Source organism: Solea senegalensis, linkage group LG12, assembly GCF_019176455.1.
Source record: "Solea senegalensis isolate Sse05_10M linkage group LG12, IFAPA_SoseM_1, whole genome shotgun sequence".
Classification (NCBI taxonomy): Eukaryota; Metazoa; Chordata; class Actinopteri; order Pleuronectiformes; family Soleidae; genus Solea; species Solea senegalensis.
The window spans coordinates 17,077,470-17,095,105 of NC_058032.1; positions in this window are offsets into that span (position 1 = coordinate 17,077,470).

Sequence of the window (17,636 nt, forward strand, 5' to 3'; positions counted from 1 at the left end):
GACAAGCAACACATGGAATATTCGATCTGTCAACTGTGACAAAAGGAATTACAAAAATGTGTGTGTGTGTGAATGTGCAGTGATGTATTCGTCTTCACTTAAGCAACTTGTATTATATGTGCACTACACTTGTGCACTGTACCTCAGCACTGCAGTGCATCCATTTGATTTGTATTTTTAAACAATTCTTATTTACCACCCCTGTGTGCACATACAGGTGTATTTGCACGCATGTGTAAACAAGTGAACGCCGTGTGCCTGTTTGTGTGACTGGAGCAGAATTTAGTGGATCTGTCCCCCTTCATGGAAATAGGCCAATTTTCTCTCTGAGGCATCTTGTGACTGCTTTGAAAGAGAAGATGGAGATTCCTTCTAGTTCCAGCTTGGCCAGTAAATGACGCATGTCTCATACAATCAATCACAGAGCTGCGCCAACAGACAGCTAGCTGCCTATACACCTCCATTAGGAGTCTCTGTCCTCACTGAAAATCACTGGTTTCTGAATTGGTACGATACAGTATGTGCACGCAGAACTTGTCCTGAGGCAGATTTGCCAACCTTTTCCAGTTGAATGTGTGAATGACTGTCAGGGTTTCAGCTAACAGCTTCTCAACCTCAAACACAGGTGACTAACATCAGTGGCAGGAGGGAATTACATCACTGCCACCAGTGGCTGGACATCAGGAAAATGCTGCTACTCCAAGAACATAAATGTCTTTATTGGGGTTTTGTACAACATAGAAAGGAAGGAAGAATTTCACTAATTTAATCATACAATAAATATAGTATGCACCCTTATCCTCCTACTTAAGTGTTATTATGTCTGTGCTCAGTTTGCATGTTGGGTAAATTATCCCAGCAACATCAGCATTTCACATAAGTAATCATAGATACATGCATATTTTCAAGCAATTTTTTTAGGGGTTATTTCATTTTTGTGAATTGCTTTTTGCTGTATTGTCTGCCAGTGTCCGTGGATTTAATTGACAGAAATTTTGATTGATTTTTAGGACGATGCTAATGATAAAACTACAAGAGTTGATTGAAAACTTAGCAGCTTTTAATTTAAGCTGATTAGTTTACAATAAAAAATAATAGAATACCTTAATTTCTTTGGAAATAACCATTTGTAGCCAACATTAGAGCAAATAATTGTTATTTACAGTTTTCACTTAATGTTTGATTGGGATTTTTATGCTCGTGCAATACTCTTTTTATTTTGTACATCTTTGAAATTATAATATTATATAATCATTTAACCCAATATTCAATTGTCTGTAGAGGTTATGTTTCAACTTATTTTATTTATTATTATTTTTTTTTTGTTTTTCTAAGTTTTCAAATTAAATGTTTATCTTTTAATTTCTCTTGGGCTGTTTTAAGAAATTGCTATGGATCCCATTTTTCCAACTTGGTATCGATTGTTTTTGTTTGCTCTTTTTTATTTTGCCTCTGTTGACTGTGTGTGTGTATTGTGCCTCAAATCTACTGTGATTCCTTGAAAATGAATTTATAATAAAAAACTAACTTAAAGTAATTTCTTGTAAACATTCAAATGTGTACGACTACATTGTGGAATACTGCGTGGATATACCTATTCAGCTTTACTGGTGTAGCAGTAGTAACATTAATATTAACGTTTTCTTGAATTGAAGTTATTATTAGTACTTCATGACAACACACATTTTTAGGAAAACAAGAGATGTGTTGTGTGAGAATAAGAGATGTATATTGATTGTCACACCTCAGACAAATCAAACAGCCACTGTTACTCCTTCACATAAAATAAAGACAGATAGAAAGGAAACAAATGGCAATTTCATTGCAATTCCTATGAAGTGTGCAATCTGTGCGAAGACACAATGAACACTCAGCCAATCAATACTTCCCTTTTCTTCCTGCTGTCTCTCAGTAATATATTGGAAATGGAGTTAGAAAGATTGATTCTGTACACAGTGCTACAGGCCAAAGAAAAATTAAATGAAAATGCAAATGAAGAGTGCCGTGTTTGTTTTTTTCCCCCCTCCTCAACTTGTTACCCTGCTCTCAGGCCTCTGCCATAGCCATTTGGAATTTGGTTAATTTGTTCTCTCTGTGAATAAATTTGCAGCGAATGAGTGAAAGACTGATACAAGAGGTGGTAAGAAGGATGGTTAGCTTGAGATCATAATCATTATTAAACATTATTAATGCATAACATCAGCCATGTCCTGCTGTCAGGCAGAGAGCACAAGCAACAAGCCATCGATTTTGGAGAGGAAGATATGGCTGACAGCACAAAAGAGGAGAAAAACTTCATGGAAAGGTCAGAAAGCTATTTCAGAAACTGACAGAAAAAGCATGCATCTGCCACACAGAAGTTAAGGTGCGCACGCACACACATACAAAGACACATGGATGGACAAAGAAGCAAACAAATTCAATGATGTTTTTCCTCGGGGTGAAGGGAAACTGTTCTTCAGTTTTGTACAGCCACTCAAGTTGTCCAAAATGGCTTTGGGCTAAGAATACAAAAATTAAATCCAAGGAACCTTTGTGTTGTAGCACAGGGGTTAATGTCTGATCCATACAACTGTGAAATGGCTGAAGTTTCAAATACAATTTTCTTTTGGCTGAATGGTGGAATTGCTTTACTCTCAACGAATGTCTCTCCACATCAATACGACAAAATATTATGTCTATATTCTGGGACATGAGTGATGATGAAAAGTGAAATAGCATTTTACTGTTATTATTGTTATTATTATTTTATTTTTTTTTGGGGGGGGGAGATTGCTGAAAAGAAAAAGAAAACTACATGTTCTTAAAAGCCCCCACATTTATTCTCTCTTTTTCTTCCACTTACCAAACTATTCCCTGACCATTTGTCAAAATAAACCAAATATGAAAGTCAACATGTGGTAAATTGAGTGAAATATGATCACAGCAATGTTTCATAATTTGCCTTAAAGAAAAACATTTGTTTTTTTTCTAAATTCACCCTAACAGCTGCAAATTATTTTACCAGAAAGATACACAAAAGTAATATTTTGTAACATACAGAATAAGCAGCTATGTAAACACTTCGATGTGTGAGCCAGTGGATTCAAAATAAAGTGCCTCAAAGATTTCAGTAATACTGAATTTACATATAGGGGAAAAAAAAAAAAATGCTACACACTGATGAAATATCTTTAGCTCTGCAGATTTGTTTTAGACAAAACAGTTACACTATTACCAAAATACTACAACAGACATCACAGTTAACACTTTGGGAAATGTAAATGCACCAAATCCACAGTAAGCAATTCAAAAATTGCTGAAAAAAATAAAAAAAAATAAAAAATTCTTACATTACAGTCAGGAGGTCAACTCTAAAATTATGAGGCTGGGAACTACAGTATGTCTCTATCAAATATTGTGCCAATCCATTTACTGGATATTTGGATAAATGTTTGCTCGGGGGCAGAGGATCATTAAAGTCATTTGGGGACCAATATCACCCACACCAAATTCGGAGGCAATCCATTTTTCAGTTTTTGCAGATAATGTATCTCAGTCTGGATCAAAGTGAAGGTCTAACCGACTGCCTGAACACACCAACACTGCTATCCCTTCCGGCCATCCCACTTGTATTGCTAAAATTATACCATGGATGTAGTGCGGATTGGCAGAGCATTTTTTAAATGTCACAAAATGTGATATTACCAATGCAATCGTTAGCAGGAAATCGCTCTTCTGATACAGATGACATTTGGAAAGTAACCTTCTCAACCTTGCCAATATATAATTTTTATTTCAGGCTGAGAAAGTTTAATCTGGTGCATTAACATTTTCCAGGTAGATTCACTCTGACTAATCCTCTTTGCGTTGGTCTGTGGCAGGTCCTCAGCGAGCGACCCCACACTCTCTTCTGAGACGACAGGCCTGTAGATGACGGTCTGTTTTGATGCCTCATATGAAGGTGTTGTTTGTCTAGATTTAAACCCCCTCAGCATTGTATTGTAAGAAGCCGTTCCTCCATTTAAAACCTGTATAATCCCCAGGGTAAGATGACAGGCCTGTAATAGTGGAGTACAGATCCCAGGCATTGATGTATACAATAGTCTTAACCTCACACATCTCTATTAGTGTGTCCACTGACACAGGCATTATAATCCCCCGTGGGAAGTCAACTAAGATAAACAGTGGAGAGAAGCAGACCCGACGCTCATGCTTCAAATACACTCGCTCATTTTTCAAAACATAGCAGGTGGCGATACCTCAAATATGATAGGGCATATGTCTGGTTTTGAGTTAGTTCCATTTAATCTTTAGGTTATATTTGCAGAAACTTGTCGCACAACAAAAGAAAGAAAGACAGAGAGAAAGAAAGAAAGAAAGAAAGAAATCGAGAGACTACTGAAGGTGCATCATCTATACATGTGCAGCGAAAGTGTGTCTTTGTAATGATAAGTTAGGGGTCTGTGGGGATGCATAAAGACTTTGATATGCACCAGTCACACATTAGTTATGTGTCTGCAGTTTGGCATATTTTCTACATGAGTGTGGAATGCAGTGGGTTTGACTTTGACACAAACCTGTGCATCTGTGTGGGGTCTCATGTGTTAAAAATGGGCCTAACATCTGTTAGGATGTAAAAGGACTTTTATCCACAGTGGGGACACAGAGAGGATCATAGAGGCCCAGGGAGAGGCCAATGATTTCTGGTGGAGTCAGTTCCACACGGGGGATCTTTTTTAGGGCTGGGGGCTGCTGATGAACAGGGTGGAGCACAGGGAAGTGGGATCTGGCTTTTTTGCAACAGAAATACTTTCCTCACTCTGTCACCAGCCTCCCACTATGATCTCTCTTGGCTTGTCCCCAGTGGTATTTCAGCCGAGAAAAAGGGGGTGTGCATGCCTGTGTGTGTTGGAGCAAGCATGGGATGGGTTCTGCCTTATTTGCTTACATGGTCCAGCCCAACAGAAGGCAAATCACATTCTGTGGGGGAGTTTGTCCTGTTCCAATGGCAGAATTTTTTCGCTTCGTGCCACTCGACAATAAATCACGCTACACCCCTCCTCTGAAGGTTTGGACATGCCAGCACTGGCAACTAAAACAAGCACTTCACTCACTCTGATTTATTCCTCCTATTATGAGGAGGAGAAGAGGAGGTGCTAACAGGATCCATGGGAATGGTGAGATGAAGGTGCTTGCATGTATCTCTGCATGAACTCATGTATGCCTCCACAAATTGCACGAGGGAGAAGAGAGAGCCAGAGAAAAAGAGGACAAACTGACACTTGTGTTATTCTATGTTTAGACCACCCTGATATCTTGCTGCTGCCCCACAACGTAGCTGATATGTAGGATTGGCACACAAGTCTGAGTCTGGCTCAGTGCTGAAATCACCTTGGCACCTGTAGAGGCTGGAACAAGACCTGCTCCAAGCACAAAATTAAGAGCCACACACACACACACATACACACAGGTATGACTGCGTGTGCATGAATACACAAAGAGACTCATACACACAGAGTGAAATGGACATGATTGAGTTGATGTGTTGGAGGAAAGGCGTTCTCCAGATACCAAATTAATCAGCAGGCTGGAAGATGCAAATGACTGGCCTACATGGAACCAGCAGCATGAAGCCAGAACTCACAGCACTGTGGACAGATGGCCTGCAGGACCACAGCAGCACTCACATGGCTCCCTCTCATTTCATGTCTATCTATCCTGTGCCATCCCTCTCAGCCCAACCTCATTCTATCTCAATCTCTCTGTGTAACTCATTCTATTCTCCTCTATCTGCGGCTCCACTTCTTTCTTTCTTCTTCTGCCTTTCCTCTCATCTCTCTTTATTCTCTAAACTCCCAGGTCCCGGCGCCACACCTGTTGTGCACCTTGCAAACAACACACAGCCGACAACAAAATTGCCAATTAAAACCCATCAAGGCGGTCACACTTTTAGCACAATGGAAAGTTGAGTCGATTGTTTTCCTTCACTTGCCCTTTCCCACTTTCTTTCTGGAAGGCTGCAGCACAACTAGCACAGTGCACAAGGCAGGGAGCAGAGTCTGTGACCTATTTAGGAAACTGGCAAGAGAGCAGCCAGGGAACATCAAAATACTTCAAAGGCTCCCTTTGAATCCATCGTTACGCCTAACTTAGTGTGAGCATGTGCACTCACACACACACACACACCACACGTACACACATAGAAACTCACTGCTTTCATGCATACACAAACTCCATCAGCCAGCCTGCAGACAGCCATACACAGCTGTGCATGCGCGCGCACACACACACACACACACGCACACACACAACTCCCCTGATATATTCTGTCTGAGCTCTTGAACTGTGTCCCACTTTGCTAAGTATGGAAGAGTCGCAGAAATCACATTAAATGGTGGGTCTGCCACAGGCGTCATGACTCAGGCTGCACCATGGAAATTCTGTCCCTGGTCCAGCTTTATAACATTGCCTTGTTCTTCATGTTTGTATAACTTTGCTTTGAGGGGTGGTAAACACAAAATCTATGGCAATTGAACTTACAGGGAACTGTTCATAATTGTTAATAAACAAAGACATGCAAAGCAAAACAACAACAAAAACAACTCTGTAATGGCTTTTTAAATGTTAGGAGCAAAAACAATACCATTTGCAATGTTCAACTCATTACAAGTTTAAAAAAAAACAAGCTCAAAATAAGCTCAGTGCTTCCCCCAGCATACAACAATAGTAATATTTTTGTAATAATAATAATAACAATAATAACAACAACAACAACACTAATAATAATAATAATGATAACAATAACAATAACAATAACAATAATAATAACAATAATAGTAATAAAAATAATAAAAGCTGCTGTATTTATGTAGAAGCTTTAAAAACACAGAGGGAACAAGTAGTATGCAGAAACCTAATTTCAGAACTGCAGACAGCTCCTGTGCAACATCAGTTGATCAGGACCTTGGACAGCACCAGCCCATCTCGGGTCTGAAAAGCAGACACCACAGCCCCGGGAAGCTGCAGCACTCTGCTTGCTCTGTGTGTGTATGTGTGTCTACACATGCAGAGTTCTATTTTATCTTTCTATGACATCCCAAACACAAAAGTGTATTTATTGCTTTGGATTAGACAGCTGAATGCTGTGTGTGCTTGCACTTTTATTGCCCTTACGTAACTTTTACTTCTGACACTTGGACCTTGGATAGCAGATCGATAGAAATGAGATGAAGAGAGGAATTCAACAGATGATGAATGGAGGGGCCGAAAAAAAAAGGGGGGAACACAAAGGTAAGAAGTCTTTGAGATTTTTTTTCCCCATTTAGTCGTGCTTGAGTGAACCACATTGCCCAAGGGCCACTTCTGCGTTTTTTTTCCCCGAGTGTTTGTTCATGTGTGAGCAGGCGTATACGAATAATGGGACATATCAGAGGCTCCCTTCGAGGTCGCACCAGGATACCTCTTGGCAGCTTGAAAATATGTGTGCGCTGAATGATTAGACTCTCATTTTTCACAAACTTTAGCTATGTATGAAAGAAGTTGGAAAAAATAAGGAAATAAATGTGAGTCTGTAGTGTGCCTTTATGTGCATGTGTTTTTGTGTGCACTGCATTGCACCAGGGGGCATTTCTTTACGCAGCGTTCGTGTGCCTTGGAGCGTTAAATAAATGGTAGAGAGGGCAGAAAGCATTAGCAGGCCTTTTAGTTTTTCTGAAAATGCCAAAAGGACAATGCAGGCACTGTGCTCCTTAAAGGTTATTTAGCATGCAGGTCGACCAGGACAAACTCTATATTTGTTTCTATGTGAATCCGAGTAAGCATATAAAAAGAAAATCATATTAGGTATTTCTAATGTAGACATTTCTCCTGGTAATTGGAGCAAGTCCAAATGGACCCCATGGTTTGGGAGAATGTTGCATTCTGCTGAGAGGGATCTAGGACAAAACAGGGAGTGACTTGCCCTTAGCCAGCAAAGACTGAGGGGTGACTCTGGCTAACATGGAAGATAAGTGGGTTCTTTCAGGTGAATGACAGAGCTCAAGAATGTGTCCAGAGCACTGGAAATAAAGGGAGTGTGTGTGGCTTGAACGAGGGAGCAGCTGATCTGACAAAGACCAAGGTGGTGCGATTTAAACAGATTATGCAGTCACACAGAATTGGGTGTCTGATAAGAAAATACATAGAAATACATAAGAAAAAGAAGTACCAGTATATCAAGAGGGTATTTTAAGTCAGTGTATTCCTTAAAAACTATTTATCTTTCATTATTATTGTCTTTATATTATATGCTAACCTTCTATAAAACTACCATGTTAGCCTTTATGTAATGTAGAGCAAAGTCAGTACTAACCAACAGTGTTGAGGGTAGTGCACAGTAAAGTGATGTACTTAGATAAACCTTCTGTGTAACGAGTAATCTAATGCATTGTATACACAATTGGAGTACTTTTTTAGTTATTTTTCATAAATTAAATCTGTTACTTTTGTCATTTTCACAGTTATTTCCTGTACTTTTTTGCCACAAGAAAAGAAAACCTGCCAGGAATTCACTCCATTTCTGTTTCTCATACTTTTTGACACACAGACAGACAGACATCTGTCTGTGTGCTGTGGTTGCATCACTGCGCATATTGCAGCAGCTCAGCCAGCGAGATGAAAGAACAGAAGTATTGGCAGAATATCACAGTATAATACAAGTTGTGTTCAGGTAACAAGAGTCTGTCGACTGTGAGGAACTCACACACCTACTGCAGGAGGAGGAAGAGGAGGATTATGGTTGAAGAGAGCAGTGTCCTCCAGCCATGGGACGACAACTAACTCTTTAACCGAGCTGAAGCTTGTTATTAGGCTACATGTGAAGTAGATGCTACTGTCCAAATGTGGAGTGTCCTACCTTTTGGAAAGATTATCAATCACATTTCAATGAAACTGTTTGGAATACGTTCCCACCACATCGCGCTTGTGAACAGCCAACAATAAGAGTTTTATGTTCATGACCAACAGCCTCCATCTTTCTGCCATCACATGCAGGTGGGTGAATGTCACAGTTAATGGTAAAATAGAGCAGATACAAAGATACTCATTTTTAGGAAAACACAATGAGTTCATTTTCTCACATCGTAACAACACAAGTTGTTAAAACATTAACGTTTGTTATCATGAGTATGTTCATGGGTGTGCATGTACACCCAGTCTATGCTCGGTGTTTTATTTCAAGCGTTGGCATGAGGGATTTTCAGTAAAAGAAATGCACACTGATTATTCATAACCACTTTAAATTAAAGTCTAAACTGCACTGGTTAAAGGGGGGATACATATTCAGGGAGAAGCTCATAAAGCACATTGCAATATGACAGAATTTACACCTTTGGCTGTTACCACTACATATTAAAGCATGTGCCAGGCAACCGTTTTTAATCTTGCCCCTAGGATAATGCAGATCTACTGAATACCTACCATTTTAAAGAATTCTTGCTTTTTATAATTCTACATCATATCTTCTATATTAGTCTGTACACACAAAGGGACATATACAGGTATGTTTTTCAACCTACACAGTTCCATCCATCTTCTACTGCTTTATCCTCCACATGAGGGTTGCGGGGGCTGCTGTGCTGACATAGGCCGATATGCGGGTACAGCCTGGACAGACCAGTCCATCGCAGGACCACACAGAGACACTCCTACACAGTTGTCCTACAAAATGATCTTACAATCGTACAAGGGGTACTATAGAGGCACTAAAAGGACATGGTGAGATTGTTTTCGGGTGGGGGGCAATTGTTCGTTACCTCGCAATAAGTTCTGCGTTAAAAATCTCGGAGTGACCTTAACTTTCGGGTCAGTTCAGCTCACAGGACCAAACAACACAGCAATGGAGAACGCGCAATCGTGTGAGAGAACGGCTGAGTTTTAGTTTGAGACATATAGAGACATTAAAACTGTGCTTGGTAGTACACACAGTTTCAGCTGGCTCAAATCGCAGCAGTGGCAGCTATCTGTGGCATTTTTGCACTGTTTGTGGCAGCTGCCATGGCTTCTACTGACCTGCCGCGGCTGCTGCTACTGTTGTGGTCTCCATAGCTACACACTCACTTGCATCAAAAATAGAATAGGAGAGACGCCGAACTTTGGCTTGATGAGCTGCTGGGTGAGATTACTGACTCAGTGCCACATTCATCGTAATGAATGTGTGTTTCATGTGTGTTTCATGTGTGTTTCATGTGTGTTTCATGTGTGTTTCATGTGTATACTGCTTGCTTTCCTCCTGATGGTCACTACACGTTGCTTTTGCTCTGTGCTGCTAGCACTGACAGGCCTTAAAACTGCAAAAAAAAAAAGGGGTTGTCATTCCGAGAGCGCTGCAAACCGCTGCTTTGTCGCACAGGAATGAGAACAGGTTAAAAGTATTTGTTTAGTAATAACATGATCGGTAGGTATCGTTTTCTTCATCACCACCACAATAGTTGTTTAACATAACCTACTTTGTCACTCTGTACATATTATAATACCACACATTATTGTTATGATTACATGTATTACATGGTAGAGTGGGTCTTCTATCAACCAGACGTTTGAGGGATTGATTTCAGGCTCAACTAGTCTTCTAGACTATGTTTCAGGGGTGTCCAAACCTTTTTTAAAGGAGGGCCAGATTTGTATATCTATATATATATCTCTATATATCTCTCTATATATATATATATATCTCTATATATCTCTCTATATATATATATATATCTCTCTCTCTATATATATATATATATATATATATATATATATATATATACATATATACATATACATATATATGTATATATATATATATATATGCATTTTGTTGAAATAAATGGGGCTGTATCTTTAATCTGTAAAAAAAAAAGTACATAAATATATAAATATACATTTCTGCTTTTGCTCTCATACTGAAATTTGTTGACACAAAAAAAAAAAACTACTGCCAGCTTGAATACTGCTGCTGCCTGCAAAGCATTGGGGTTATACAAAGCAACACCCAAGTGCAAAGAACATGCAACGGCATGAATACAAAGCAGGACTATGCTGTAAAAAAGTAGTGCTGTTTGTGTCTGGTGAACCTTTCCTTGATGAATGTTTGAGCAAAATTGCAGCTATGAAACAACAAAGAGATTATAATCAGATTTTAATTGCTTCCCTTTGGAAATGCAGACATTGATAAGACAGCATGACTGGAAAATATTGGCATAGCTAAGCAGACAGCAGTCAGTATCATGCATCTGTAGTGAGAATGGGAGTGCTTTCTTTTCCAAGTCTCTTGCAAATCAATTGGCATATGGATAACATGTCTTTTGGTGAAATTGACTGGTCTCCCTGTCCCACTCTTGATGAAATTGCTTTTGAACAGCAAAATGGCAACTCAAACCATCACTGTGGCTGCTCCAGACTTGTAATTTGTAATGTCTTAGTTGGGTTGAAGAGTACACTCGGCACAAATATAGGTTGAACCTTCAACAAATCTTAAAATAAATGAACTCACATTGGGATTCTCTTTTTCCCCAAATCTTTGTAGTAAATTAATTTTAGAGAGTTCAGTTTAGAGAGAGTTTAGAGCGTCACACACACAGGGACATTTGTTTCTTCACACATGGAGCTGCCACAGCTGGTTGATGGGATAAGGGCAGACACAGGTAGCGTCAGCTCAGGTCCTTGCCATAGCTCCCAGCTGCAGGGAGGTAGAGTGTCACACAACATGGAGGACAGAGGGAGAAGACAGGAGCAAGAGTCAGTGCTACACTGTATCCCCAGGCTGTGCAGCATAGCAAACACTACCACAAGCCCTGACATAAGCCTTTGCCAAAGATGATGGCTTAGTGCCGCTGCTGCAGGCCTCTGCAATTCACTTCAGCCTCACACCTCCAGAGTCTGCTCCATCTATGGCACCAGACCCTGTACTTAACACTTACACAATACACCCTCTGCCCCACAGCTAGACAATACAGTTTCTGCACCAGGTGCAAAGTTATGCAGGTTTTAAGGAATAGATAAGATGGATAATGAACACAATTTTCTTTTTTTTTTTCATGCCTTGGGCAATAATTTTGCCGCCGGCCTCTATCCCCCTATTCTAGACACTTGGCATCAATGTAAATTTCAGGCAGATTAGCCTAGAGGGTACGGCCCCTCTGTATGCATACAGATGAACCCAAAAACAGGTCATTTATTCCCATTACATAGCACGGACTCAAGCTTGACACAGTGTGGGTAGATGGCTCTAACACTATATTCCCTTAGACCACCTCAAACAACCACACACCCTGCTATTTTAACTACAGCGCAGAACACAAACCTATTTTAAGAACCAATTGATAAATATATACTCCTTTTTTTCCTGGTTAGTGTTTAATACTGAGCACTTATCTTCTGTGAGCCACGATTGTAGAGGAAAGCATATAGACCTGAGGCTGCTTCATAAAATAATCACACTTATTTTTTAAATAAGTGTTGACCTCTACAGACATCAGTAAACATCAACCTAATGTATTAGCTGCTTGTCCTTTTCTGCAGATTTATTTGTTTGTTTTTTCACGGGAACCATTAACATTTCATTTCCGTATATGGAGTAGTAAAAGCATCAACCACACAAAATATAAATCCAAAGTGTAAATCAAACGTTGAAAGTGACGTAAAAGAAAGAAAAGGGACGAGTCATGTGAGCACTGGAATTGGCAAGTGTGTGTGCGTGTGCCCGTGTTTGGGGGGGGGTGAGGAGAGTGGGGCGGATTGAGGGGAAAGCGCGAGTGTAAGCGTCAGCTGATTGAGTGGAGGCTGAACTGGGGAGAACAGTGAGCTATGTGTGCTGGAGAGAAGCTCTGCCACTAAGAGAAGAGGCGAGTCAGCCAGCATATGCGTCTCACACACACACACACACACACACACACACAAAGACACTTTAAATAGGATCCTCAGAGCCAATGTTTCCTTCTTTCCTTTAGTCTCCTTGAACTGTCGCTATCTTCCCTCACACTGGAACCGCAAGACACTGCTGAGGGAATGACACGTTGCTTATCCCCAGCAAGACCCACTAGAGAGCCGTGTTTGTGTGCATTTGTGACTGAGAGTGATTTGGTAACTAGGTCAGACAGTTGGAGGAGACACCGAACCAGTATGCTGCGACTGATAATGTCCCCTGCATGGCCTACAGAGTGGAAACACTCATTCATCCAATCTCTCAGCATTACCGACCTGCTTGTTTTCAATATGACACGATACGAGTAATATCTGATATTCTGCAGACAACCAGATCTCACAGTATGACTAGAGCAGAACTAATGAGAAAGTTCAGTTCTGTTGTGGATGGTCCAGTGTTGATACAGAGATATACTTGGTGTGAGGCGAAGAGCCTCAAGGAACGTTGCTATTAGCAGGCGCCTGCAGCAAAAATGAAGGGAGCCGAGAACTGAAATGAGCTAGAGAATGACAGGGGAGTATTCTGTTCTATTAACTTAGATGCTGCTTAAAATATAACATACATCAGTGCTGTTGAGTTACTAGCAACATGCTGTTGCCAATTAAGAAAACAGCATGGGGGTTACACGGGCAAACAAATGCCGCCTCTGACATTTACTAGAGAGGTGATAAAATATGATGACTAACCTACTCAAACAGATGCCTTCCCTCAGGCCTGTGACATTTGTTTTCTTTTACAGGAGAACAAAAAGAAAGTTGTAATAAACACATTTTTATGATAACGTATAATCACTGCACTGATCAACCACAGCATTAAAAGTGGCAACTTGTTTTAATGTGGTTGCCGCGTGAACACACACACACACACGCATACAGACACACTCTGAAAAAATATGCTCTTTGAAATTCAATTGGGAAAGCAAAGGTTAAGGTGAAGGTAACAATGTGTGGGGGGAAAAAGAAAAATCTAAAATCTAAAAATACAGATGGTTGTTGAAACTCTATCCACTCGCAGTGTTTATTGATCAGGTGCTGTGTGCCTGGATTGTCAATAGGTAATTTCATTACATGACTAATAAAAATGAATCAATCAATTAAGGGGCTATAATCTGACAAGCACTAACCTGATGCACCACAGAGCCCATTTAATCAGCCACAACCAACTCACCAAGATTTGTGCTTAAGCTTTTACACAAACCCACATAAATGCAAGATACAAGATGGCAATGAGCTGTTTATTATTGGAACTTTCTCTCAAACAGACAGTTTTGTAATTAGAGACTAGTTCCCACAATGTTTAACCACTCCAGTGTGGACAACAAATAGAGACCACCCTTTTTTTTTGAAGGGGATGAAAGAGTCAACAATATAATGATTTTTCCACCATACAACTCCAGCACGACTCAGCGTGGCACGGCATAGCAAACGTGGCCAGAGTCATTATAGCGCGGCTGCGTGAACCTGCCATGAAGTTGTTTTGTACGCGACACACAAACTAGTGACTAGTGACTTGTAAAGCAGTTCTTTTTTGGTGTACTGAATCATTAGAATCAGTTAATTAAAGGATTTGTTCACAGAATCGCTCAGTACTTCCTGCATGACCGGAGCACAGACTCCGTGTGACACAGTCATTGAAACGATTTAGCTCACGATCGTCAGCTTTAAGCAGTGCTGTCACTGAAGACGCCATACTCCTCTGTTGAATATTGAGACACAACATTCATTTTCCCATGTGGCCTCCAGTGGATCCGTTTGTTGCCTTAGCTTCCTCAGTGTTCCTCCACTGTGGTCTTGTGAAATGCACAGCCATGTTTTACATGACACTTCCTCTTATGACGCAGTGGCCCGGCTACTTTTTGTCACAGCATCCAAGTGACAAAAACAATTGCAATGTGAATGTAAAGCAACAAAACAAAAGTGGTTTCCTGTAGGGTGTCCCATATCCATATCACAGAGTTTTCCAAGGAGTTAAGAATGTTTTGAAGAAATCTGGATCGAAATTTGCATTTTGATTGGAGAAACTTCAGTTAAATGCCAAGTCCTAGAGGATCATGTTGGATGTTGTTTATTAATATAAACACACACACACACACCGATAAAGAGAGAGAGAGAGAGCAAACAAACAGAGTAGGAGAATGAGACAATGAGCGAGCTGTGGTTAATTCATCTGGTGCCACTGTTGCAGTCTTTGTATCAGGGTTCTTTTGTGTTTTCAGTTTCAATAATCCTATAATTCTAGAGTTGAATTTTCCAGGATTTGACTGATGATATCTAACTTCTTAGTGCAAATATCCAGCTGCCATGCCAAAGCAATTTGACCCAGCCCCTGAGACAATGTATGAATACAAAAAAGCATCTCAAAATACAAAACCAATCAAGTAGACTAACATTTCCTACAGCGGAAAGCCAATTGGACAAAAGATAGAGAGAAGAGAGTGTGCCCAGTTGAAATGTATAACTGGATAAGCTTCATGGACAAAGGCAGTTGAGTACTTACTGCCCTTGGGCAGAGTTTGGATGCACTACACAACGAGCATCTTTTTGCAAGACCACACTGACAGACATGACGTTAACTCAGGTAAGTTTTGTGGCGAGTGAGCTAATACTTAGCAGCTGAAACCTCCGGCGAGTTGGTCATGGAGCCGCGTTGTCACTGAGCCGAAGGAACCAGACAAAAGCGACATTGACCCAAATAACTGGTTTGTCTCGAAGAACAACAGCACACCAGATTTATTTGATACAGCATGAACCTAAGATATTGAGGGAAAAAAAAACACTAAAAGGACACAGCAAGACATTTCCAGTTTCTCTCTTTGGCTTATGATGAAACAACGAAACAAACGCTACCCCGCGAGAAATTTGTTTGTGTGGGATCACTGCGAGACATGCAGGGTATTACAGCAGAGAGGATTTCTTTGAAGTTGGCTTGGCAAAAAAAAAACAGCTGTGAGCATCATCATCTTACGTCATATAAGTAGTCTGTCTGACTTTAAGTTCACCATTTTCTTCAATCTTTCAATCGTTCTCATTTAGCACAGATGGGTCTGCCATTTTTTTAGACTTGTCCAGTTTAGTCTAGGATCTTTTTCTAAAATTCCCATTTCGATTGCCTACATGGTGTCATGACTGATATAATGTCCGTCATTTGTTTGTAATATACCACACTAAGGCCTTATTGTCAAATTTAAATACTATATTAACAATAGATGTCTGATGCTAATAACACACCTATAGCACTAGTTATCAATTTAGTTGAATTCTGAGGAAGTTTTGCTCCGAATGAGGAAGGAAGTTGTTTTCAAAGTTATGTCTATATCCTTATGATGCATGTGCTTTGTTACACGTGCATAACATGCGCTTACACACCTGGGGTTTCAATGCGAACGTTACTGACAAAACTCATTGGAGACGCAAACTATTTCCATGGGGTTCCAGTTCGGTCAATGTGTCGCCCAATTCAGCAGTTGCCATGGTTACTAGTTGGCAGCAGCTTTGGGTTAGCGGGAGGAGCTAACCTGTAGCCACAACATCTACAATCAGCACTATGTTTTTTAACCCTCTGGCATGCCTGTAAGACATCACGTTGGGGGCGTGGTTAAATCCTTGTTTCCGGATCGTGGCGGCGTTTCAGTCGTTATCGCGACAACCCGAGTCTTAAGCAACTGTGACCTGAAGCAGGTGAAAGTGCAGCAAAGAGGACATGCTGCATCTTGTTTCCTCACAGATTTCCTCGAGCTGGAGGTCCCTCACTGATTCTCAGAACAAGGCAATCAGAGATGACAGACTTCACCCCATTCAGGCAACAAGCCGCTGTCGGCCCGTGTGTGTAACAGACTCTGGCGCAACGGTAGAGCGTCTGACTCCAGATCAGAAGGTTGTGTCTTCGAATCCACGTCAGGGTCAAAATTCTTGGGCAACGTGTGTCTATCACAAATTCTAAAAAGCCTCTGTAGCTCATATTGGACGCACAGAGACGGAGCCACCAAAAACAATATTTCACTTTACAACACAAACATCCCAACTGAGACAACTGGAGATTTTTAGTTTGTAATGGTTAGTTTTATTTTTATAACATTAACCCCAACACTCAAGACTGAGGTCCATGTGAGACAAAAACTCATCAAAAAGCCACAGCCCTGTCCTCAGTGAGTAGAGTTGGAGTGTAACAGGTATAGGTTGAGCATTATAGAGGAGAGTTACATCATATTAATAGGCTATTTTTTTAATCACTGAAATATATGCAGCTGTAATTATTGCCTGCAGTTCTATCAGTGTGCGTGTACTGTGACTGACTAGTGTTGATGATGGATCTTTTAAAGGAGACTGAGCAGTGTAATTAATAGATGAGTGCAGCTCAGTCTGAGTTTTTATTGCTAATAGAGCGAACGCTGTTATTTGATATCAGCACAGTCTCGTCTGTACTCGTGCTGCTTCCTATGCATTGTGTTCCAAAGCAGCTGCTACCATTTGGGCTGGTCATCTGTGGCTTTATTATCTGCATTCTCTAAATTAATTTGCATTTTGAATTAAGTCCTAATGTGAATTCATTTTCCTTATAATGCTTTGTGTGAACCAAATCACATTAGGTCTTTGTCAAATAAGCAGAGTAGAGGGAGGTCTCTAAATATATATGCATATGGGCACTTAAACTGATATAAAGCTAGAAACAATGATTTATTGATTAGCAAATTTAATTTTTTTTACAACAG